At 47.3% G+C, this 8,359-nt stretch overlaps 1 non-coding gene across 1 annotated transcript; it reads right to left on the reverse strand.

The window, feature by feature from the left end:
• Positions 1-6,675: 6,675 nt before the first annotated feature.
• On the reverse strand, positions 6,676-6,806 carry Gm24231. Its single transcript, XR_003947713.1, has one exon. It is a non-coding gene; the product is annotated as a small nucleolar RNA SNORA17 (small nucleolar RNA).
• Positions 6,807-8,359: the final 1,553 nt, after the last annotated feature.

Genomic DNA, 8,359 nt, shown 5'->3' on the forward strand with positions numbered 1-8,359 from the left:
ACATCATGACTCCTAACAGTAGCAGATTATAGTTAGGAAGTAGCAACGAAATAATTTTGTGGTTGGGGATTGCCACAGCACGAGGGGCCGTATTAAAGGGTCACAGCATTAGGAAGGCTTAGAACGACTGCCGTAGAAAAGATGTCCAAAGAGCTTGGATCTGTTTCAATTTTTGCACCACTGTATGGTCTTGTTCTCTCTGAGTACACCTTTTGATTGGGAAAATGACTAGGAAATCTTAGACATGTCAGGCCTTTGAGGCACACTGCACATTTTCATGGGGTTATATCATAAGATCTGTGATCTTTCCTGCTAGGCACTGTCCTAATTCCTTTCTGTCACTGTGACAAACACACGACCAAAAGCAAACTTCTGGGAGGAAAAGATTTGTCTCTGCTTATGCTTCCATGTCACTTCCACATCACAGTCTTTCTCTAAGGGAAGTCAGGGCAAGCGATCTTGGCAGGGATCTGGAAGAGAGAACCATGGTAGGAGACTGCTTGTTAGCTCTCAGGCTCACACTTAGCTTAGCTTTCTTATCCAGTCCAGGATCACCTGCCTGGATATAGTGTTACCCACAGAAGGATAGCTCCCCGCCGCCACCCCAATTAACAGCCAAGAAAACGCCCCACGGACATGCCCACCGACAACCTGACTCCTTTTTCCAGGTTGTTCTAGGCTGCCTCAGGTTGACAGTGCTAACTAGGACACGCACCGTGACTGTGATGGGCCTGAGAGCCTGTGTGCTTCCTGGAGAACAGGTGTGCTTTGTATTGATAACAAATTTCCCACATCTTCTAGACAGGAAAGGAAGAGAGGAGACAAAGGAAAAATAAAATAAAATAAAATAAAATAAAATAAAATAAAATAAAATAAAATAAAATAAAATAAAATAGAGAGACTATAACAAAAGTCAAATCTACTGCAATAATCGATGCCGCCAGTAGGTGGCGATCTTCCCCTATGTTTGGGAGCTATGCAGGCTTTCTGCCGGATAGTCGCAGTCACTGTTAGAATCACATACTTTATTATTATTACTATTCTAAATACTGGTAAGCCTGCCCAAGGAGGTGAAGATGGAGAAAACTTTCTTTCTGGTTTAGCAGCATGAACAATTTCAATAATGAATGCCTAGATACGCAGACTTGCCAGTTCTGAGATGCTGGGCTGTGTGAGGAGTGGCCTGCAGACAGTTCTTTGTTTTATGTTTTTGTTTTATGTTAAGAAGTGTTAGTGGTGGTGCACGCCTTTAATCCCAGCACTTGGGAGGCAGAGGCGGGCAGATTTTTGAGTTCAAGGCCAGCGTGGTCTACAGAGTGAGTTCCAGGGCCACACAGAGAAACCCTGTCTCGAAAAACAAACAAACAAGTGTTAATGGTAGCCAATTTTCCCTTATCTATCCAATTTAACCGTCTCCGTGGTGACATTTAAAACCATCAGTATAGTGCATCACTCAATGATGGACAAAGGATGCCTTAGAGACTCTCATTGCTCATTTTCCTCGACTAAATGGTTTCCAGGGTCCGGTGGTTAAAGTAACCTCCAACCTCGGACCCCACTGGAAGGGGTGTGGCTTCTTTTCTACTTTATCTGGCATCTCAGTCAAAACAGTGGATTTGCTCTAATGAACACAACCTTTGTGAGAACATAGAAACAAGAGCATGTGTTGCCTGCGGATGGAGTTATGTGAAGGCGGCAACCACTATACCTACAGGCCCGGGTGGGGGAGGGGTGCTATTAACTAGCAAGAACTGCTGATCAAGCTGTCTTTACGGCTCTCTCTAGTTTGTACCTATGTGACAGGCGTGTGCTTCCTCATCTGGCATCTGTCCAGATATCCATGTGGAATGCCGTGGGGGCACTCTGCTTGATTCTGAGTGCTAAGGTGTGCGTGGTGTGTGCATGCATGCATGTGCATATGTGTGTACATGTGTGTGTGTGCATGTGTGTACATGTGTGCAGTGTGTGAATGTGTGCATGTGTGTGCATGTGTGCAGTGTGTGAATGTGTATTTGTATGTGTGCATGTATGCATGTATGTGTGCATGTGTGCATGTATGTGTGCATGTGTGTACATGTGTGCAGTGTGTCAATGTGTATTTGTATGTGTGCATGTATGTGTGCATGTGTGCATGTATGTGTGCATGCGTGCATGTATGAGCATGTATGAGCATGTATGAGCATGCGTGTGCATCTGTGTGCATGCATGTGTGCATGTGTGTGTGCATGTGTGCATGTATGCATGTATGTGTGCATGTGTGTACATGTGTGCAGTGTGTCAATGTGTGTGTGCATGTGTGTGCATGTGTGCAGTGTGTGAATGTGTATGTGCATGTATGAGCATGTGTGTGCATCTGTGTGCATGTATGCATGTATGCATGCATGTGTGCATGTGTGTGCATTGTGTACATGTGTGCATGTGTGTGTATGTGTGCAGTGTTTGAATGTGTATGTGCATGTGTACATGTATGTGCATGTGTGTGTGGTGTGTATGCATGTGTTTGTGCATGTGTGTGCATGTGTGCAGTATGTGATTGTGTGTGTGCATGTGTGCATGTATGTGCATGTGTGTGCATATGTGTGTATGTGTGTGTGCATGTGTATATTCATGGTATGTATGTATATGTATGTGTGTGTGTGTGTGTGTGTGTGTGTGTGTATGCAAGTCAGAAAACATCTTTGTGGAGTTGACTTTCTCCTTACACATTTGCACAAGGGTTCTGGGGATCAAATGCTTGCTCAGCAATCACTTTGCCTGCTTAACCAACATGCAGGCCCGGGCTTGCCTACAGAAATAAACATCTGGCTTGTGTTTTCATTCCTTGGCCACAGGGAATCTCCCAGTACAGCACAAGCTCAAACTGGATTGAAACCGGTGACTGTGCAAGGTTCTCACTGAGAAGGAAAGTCAAAAGCAACTTGGTTACACTAAAGGTGATGTCTAGTATGGAGCTACGGGTATTCCCTCTCCCTCACCAGCAGGACACGGGATGGGGGTGGGGGGAATGGGGGCGGGGAGGCTCTTCTCTCTTAAGCAGCAAGGACTGGGCATGCTCACTTGTCAGATGTTCTAGCAGTCTGCGATGCTAGGTTATGTGGGTCTGCACTTTGAACACTGCAGGAGCAAAGCTTCAACACCCAGGATCTTGCAGAGTCTCCAACCAAGCAACTATGTGGGGAGATACTTTCCAAGCCCAAAGGAAGGTGCGCTGCCCAGAGTGGAGTCAGCTGAGGGGAACCATAGCATTCCTGTGGCAAGAGTGCACTTGCTCTGTGTGGGGACATTCTGTGTGTATGGAAACACCCTAGGAAAATACATTTCCTACTGGGGATTGAGGTCAGCACAGTGGAGAGCCGTGGCCCAGCTCAGTAATAACCAGGGCTTTTTTTGGAACCAATATGTAATACCTCCTCTACAGAGCCTTGTAAAGGTCCTGCCAGCATTACCCAGGTCTGCCAGGACACCGCTTTGCTGTTGTAATTTTCAGACAGGACTCTGCCCTGATGGCAAGTCACTTACAGCGCTCTGCAGCGCCAGAGGCACACACAATCAATGCTAAGATGCTTCCAAGGTCATAGGTCAGCCACTCAGGGGACTGAGACCTCATAGTAACTGCCTTCCTCGTGTGGTGCCCCACTCAAGGTGGCCACACTAGCCTGCAAAGTGACACAGCTGTGTCCGAATAAGACCAGTCCCTGGGACTGGGTTCTGGAAACCCCATGTTACCTGATGTTTTGAATTTCTGAAAGATATTGTGCAAGAATAGTTACCTATGTGTAATAAATCTCTCTTGGGTTGTGCGGTGTGGTTCCCTGAGCCTAATAACGCCCATCTTTAACTGACCAGCTATACTCGCTTAGAAGCGATAGCTGGGAATAGAACTGTTTGTGTCCCTTCAGCAGGAAATGGAGGGTCATTGGGTTTAAGCCACTCCTCCTAGCTAGTTGTATGCAAATTATGCCCAAATTGCCCTTGGCCTCAGGGTCTCAGGCTGTGGTCTGCTGTATAGGTTGGGGAAGGTTCACCTGAGAAGATTGTCTAGGAAGCTATTCCCCGATGCTGCCTGGGGGCTACCCGGACTCCTGTAAGCAAGCCCTCATCCATGCTGTCTGAGCAAGCGCAGTGAGTTCATTGGCTCAGAAGGGTGAACTGTAGTGGGATTCGTTTTGGTTTAACACTGGGAGCTTGTAAGGAGGGAGTAGATGTTCCTGTCTCTCCTGGGAAGGATTTCTCTTTTACAACAGTTTGGTACCAAGGGAAGATGCTTTCAGTCAGGACCTTGCTTGTCCTCTCTGGAGAGAATGTCAGCAATTTGTTGCCCATGGCCAGAGAGGATCATACAGTTATGCAGGCAAGCTTTGGTGCAGTGACGCAGTCGTTCCTGAAGAGCCTGGTGGCGGATATGATTGTGGGTGCTTCAATGGGCAATGTAGATGTCACACCTTCAGTAGATGGGAAATTAAAACCCTGATCTCAAAAAGCCAGTCTCTGCTGGCTGCAGGAGTTTAGGGGACTACTTGATCATTTAGTTAGCGATGTTTAATGAAGCTGCGGGACTCACAGCATCCGGTGGTCTCTGTCCTAATTCATCACAACAAGTGTGTCTTCCTTGATGTTCCTCAGTGCCCCCTAGTAGTGTAGCTTACCCAAGAACAAGACACAAGCAGTTCAGATTTCTAAACCTGGCCATGGACTCTTTTTCTGCCTCTGTCTCTGGCATGGACACAGTCTTGGCTATTGCTGATCAGACTTGTCACCATGGAGTGTATTTTGTGTATTGGACGCTGTTTAATCTCACAGCCCAGGATTGTTATCCGAGGCTGGCTGCAGGGACAGGCTGTCATAGATCGATCGAGTAGGGCCTGGTTTCTCTTTGTTGTATGAATGATTTTTATTTATCTCCATCTGGAATGCTTACCCAACCATAGGCATTTGTTAAAATGCCATGAATTATTCCATACATGCGCAGTCTCTCTCTTTTGGTTCTAGGCCAAGAGTTTACATTAGAAGTCAATGTCTGCGTGAGTCTCCTGTGTGTGTATCCAGTTGTGCAAGGAAGTAATCTTGTGTTTGGTCTGTCCTTGTCCACGATGCCACCTGTGGGGCAGGTGTAGCCCCTCTGGCTTCTTGCTTTTGTGATGTCCCATTTCTGGAGGGACAATTTGGTTATATTGCAAGCCTCAGACACATTTTCTCCCTCCCTCCCTCCCTCCCTCCCTCCCTCCCTCCCTCCCTCCCTCCCTCCCTTCCTAGAAACATTTTATTGGTTCTTTTGAATTTTTATACCACTCATCACAATCTCACCCATATCCCCCCTTGTATCCCTGCCCCTCCCAACAGAGAAAAAGAATGCATTGTAGAAGCTGTAGTGTGTCACAGTGTGTCCCACAGAATATCCTTTGACCACACTTTTTTTTGCCTATAATTGTCCATTTCTATGAGTCACTGGTCTGGTTTAAGCCCTCTGGCTTCTGCTACCCTATAGATACCAGAACCTCACAGGGTTCCTGTAGAACCTCTTGGATATCCTGTTATTGCCCTCTGTCATGGAGATCCTATAGTTTTGGATCTGTAGGGCTGGCCACTGCATCTATTCCAGCAGTTCATCTATGGGGTAGAAGTTGGGGTGGGCCAATTCAAAGCCCTGGGTCTGGGCCTGAGAGGTGTCTGAGCTGGTCAGCCTGCCAGCTCTCCCGCTCTCATGCCTTTGGAACTGGCTCACCCACAACCCCCATATCCAAGGCAAGCTCTACTGTGTTATTCAGGCAAGGAACAGGGCCTGCTGTCCTGCCTGCCATTGGTCGCTAGGGGTGAGAAAGGGTGAGCCATCTCTCCCTCACCCATGCCACCACATGGCAGACAAGTGACAGGGCTAGCTCCTCCATGCTCACACCCTCAGGGTCAGCTTACCTGTGCCCCCTCCAAGAGAGTCATCTCTACTGTGCCTCCCAGACAAGGTGCAGGGCCTGCTCTCCCAAATGTTGCAGCTGATGAAGGGAAGGGTCAGCTTTCCTGATCTCATGGCCCCAGAGACAGCTCTCCCATGATGTCAAGGCGAGGAGTAGGGTCAGTTCTGCACAGCTCTCAGACATTAATATGTCTCCACGTGGTAGCCCAGACCAGGGACTTCCACCTGGCCTTTGTGGTCATAGATCCCTGCTACTGAAGGGCCATAAATCCAGATGTGACTCCCAGTACCAGCACAGGCCAGGACCCCACCATGGTCCCAGGTGGCATCACTGGCTGCTCATATCAGGCTGTTCCTCACTACCCTCGAGTCTCCAGTTCTGCCTCTCCTCATTGCGCCCACGTCCTTCTGTTTCCCTTTCTCTTCCATTTCTTCACCACTTGCTCTTCTTGGGGGCACCCAGAGTCTCTGAGTGTCTGGACTCATCTCAGGAGTGGTCTCAGGAGTGCTAAGCCCTGCTCATTCGTTATGGTGCTAAGCAGGGGTCATCTCAAGCCTGTCTGTCACACCAAGTCTACTCCATGCCTGACTTGTGCTTATCTCAGGCTGGTTCCCTGTCCAGATGCCATGGCACAGGTCTGGTGATCCCATGCAAGGGTCATCTGTCTTGGACTCACTTCTCCTGGGGGCCTTTGGTCCAAGGAAGATTCTTCTAGTCTCTGACCTATGGGGTCTTCACAGCACTGGACTCCTGTCAGGCTTGCTTCTTTCAGGGAATGTTAGTTGTTCAGATGTTCATAGGTCAGAACACTGAGCACAGGCATAGCCTCTCTCCTCTCTGCCACCCACCGACATGCATGACACAGCAGCCACATCAGCAATGCTCTTAGGGGGCAGGTTGAAACACATTTTTAACCACTTGAATAAAGCAGTATGCCATTTCTGAGGAACCAGAAGCCAGGTGTATTGAAAGCTTGACTGTTACAAGTGCCATCCAGACCCATGCATTTCAGCCTTTGAGGGTGTGGCCGTCCTCCTGTGTTTAGGAGCATAGATGTGACAACAAGAATGTAGAATCTCAGCAGGTCTAAAAATGATCATGTATGAAGAAACGTCATAAAATTACCAATGTTCTCATTTGAGATCATTTGAATGTATCTGCTACTAAAGATACATGCGGCACACTCACGTCCATCCTTCCTTCCCTGTCCCCCAGAAGTGGATGAGTAGACAGACTCAGCATGCATTTGGGTTAATCCGGACCTCACTCGTATCTGCTGGAAGTAGGAAACTACCTTGCCTGAGGGTGCAGGGGCGTTGTCCTGTGTATCAGTGTGGGACTTCTTCTGGTTTGGTGGAAGAGTTTTCTCATTGAGCCAAATAAAGTTAGCCTCTCATAGAAATGAATGAATGGATATGGGCAATGGCTAACGCCATGGGAAATGACAAAAGGTTCAGAGTGACATGCCCATGCTAAACTGTACTGAATATGCTAAGGTTAACTTAGTCGGTATGGGGTTTTTAGAATCAGGACATTGCGTCATCTCAATGGAGACATTGCATACTTGGTTAGATGTTCCCTCTTAGATGATCTGGGGGCCAAGGATGTAAGTACTTCTCCTCACCTGGGGCAGCCTTTGGCCATCCCTCTGGAAGGTGAAAAAGAGCAAAGGGAACCTAGATTAGAGCCTAAAAGTACCACTAAAAACCATGTAACAACCTCATTCCGGGTGCCCACAGATTTCAGGGTCTCTCACTGCATTGTCTGTTGCTGGCCATGGCAAGGCTATAAGGAGGCATGAATGTTGCCTGGGTTTGTGTGTGTGTGTGTTGTACATGTTTATGTACATGCATGTGTGTGAATGTTTATGTGCATGCATGTGTGTGAAATGTGTATGTGCATGCATGTGGTGGGTATGTATGAATGAAGAATTCAATGCTCAGTGCTTTCCTCAATCAGTCTCCTCTTCATTTTTAAGAATGTCATTATATTATTTTATGTATAAGAGTGTTTTGACTGCACATATGCATGTGTACCATGTATGCGCCTGTCGCCTGTGTAGGTCAAAACAAGGCATCAGATCCCTTGGAACCAGAGTTAGAAATAGTTGTGAATTTCCACATGGATGCTGGAAAACAAACTCTGTAAGAACAAGCACTCCTAAGGAAGGCATCCACTCTCCAGCTCCTTCCCTTCCCTTCTGTGAGACATGGTTTCTTGCTCATTGATTCAGCCAGACTGGGTGACCAGAAAGCTCAAGGGACCTTCTTCCCTTACCAATGCTAGGGCTGCACAGACACTGTGTACTCTCTTGGATTTTTACATGGCTACACTGTACCAACATAGTTCTCTCTAGATCTGACCGTGGTTTTACTAAATCCAGGGGCTCTATCCACATAAGCTAGTGAGATTATCCAATGATGCCCTTGCTACTTTACAGACCTTTAATC

The sequence above is a fragment of the Mus musculus genome, chromosome 8 (genome assembly GCF_000001635.26).
Source record: "Mus musculus strain C57BL/6J chromosome 8, GRCm38.p6 C57BL/6J".
NCBI classification, from domain to species: Eukaryota; Metazoa; Chordata; class Mammalia; order Rodentia; family Muridae; genus Mus; species Mus musculus.